Below are 912 nucleotides of genomic sequence, written 5' to 3' on the forward strand. Positions count from 1 at the left end.
CAGAAGACGCCCATTTGGAGGGAAAACTCCCTTTATTTTTCTGGGGCTCCGTAGCCGTCCCCCTCCCCAGTCCCCTATCATTTTTACGCTGATCACACTCCTGATGATGAACTTGCGGCTCTGCTTCCTGCTGCCTGCTTGACCCGAGAGCACCAGCAGGCTGCCGGCCTCGCCCTCAGTTCCCTCCTGCTCTTGCAACCCCGGGGGCCTCGGGGCGCCAGTGCGGGTTCTAGAGGGCCGGGGCTGCAGGAAGGGCGCGCGGGGGCGCGGGGTCCCGCCGGGGAGCGCGCACGGAGCGGCGCTTCAGCCGCCCTGCTTCCTGGAGCTGTGCTCCTTTGACCCCAGTGGCAGTCCCTGTCACTGCACCGCTCGCGCTCCCTCTGGCTCGCCGCGCCCTCGCTCCCTCTCCTCGCCCCTTCGCTCGCTCTCTCCCCAGATCGAGGCTGTTCCGGTCCTTGCTCCCCCCACCCCCTCCCGTGCCGCGTCCCCAGGTCCCCGGACCCAGCCCGCGGCGGGACCTCCGGGGTCGAAGGTTCTGGCCCGCGCGCGCCCCTCGTCGCCCCCGCGCGCCCCCCGCGCGCCTCCCGCCGGCTCAGGCTGCTCCACGATGGATCGCCTGCTCGTCGGGCGCTGAAGGCATCCCCGGGACCCGGAGCGCAGCCGGGGAAAGGTAATCCGCCCCGGGAAGGGAGGCGGAGGGCGGGGGAGGGGGAGGAGGCGGCCGGGCGCCCGGTGCCGCGCGCGAGAGGAAGGGAAAAAAAATGCACACACAAAGCGGAGCCCGGGTGAGAGGTGCCTTGTCAGAGGCGCGTGCGAGGGGCTCGGAGGCTGCGGACCGCGGCTGCCCGGGTGCTCCTGACGTTCGCACCGGCGGGCGCTTCCAGGGCAATTCGGAACCCGAGGAGGGGGTAT

General features: G+C 71.3%; 1 protein-coding gene across 3 annotated transcripts in view; it reads left to right on the top strand.

Moving 5' to 3' along the window:
- The first annotated feature begins 153 nt into the window (after positions 1–153).
- Positions 154–912, top strand: part of MPPED2 (metallophosphoesterase domain containing 2) — a 172,430-nt gene continuing 171,671 nt past the window's right edge. For 2 of the 3 annotated variants that reach the window (XM_077772879.1, XM_077772877.1), the window contains exon 1: positions 159–670. The gene's annotated coding sequence lies outside the window, so the exon portion shown is untranslated. Of the gene's footprint in view, positions 671–912 lie in introns of all 3 variants that reach the window. The other variant, XM_077772880.1, reaches the window with a different exon arrangement.

The sequence above is a fragment of the Crocuta crocuta genome, unplaced genomic scaffold (assembly GCF_008692635.1).
Source record: "Crocuta crocuta isolate KB4526 unplaced genomic scaffold, BGI_CrCroc_1.0 scaffold382, whole genome shotgun sequence".
Lineage (NCBI taxonomy): Eukaryota > Metazoa > Chordata > Mammalia > Carnivora > Hyaenidae > Crocuta > Crocuta crocuta.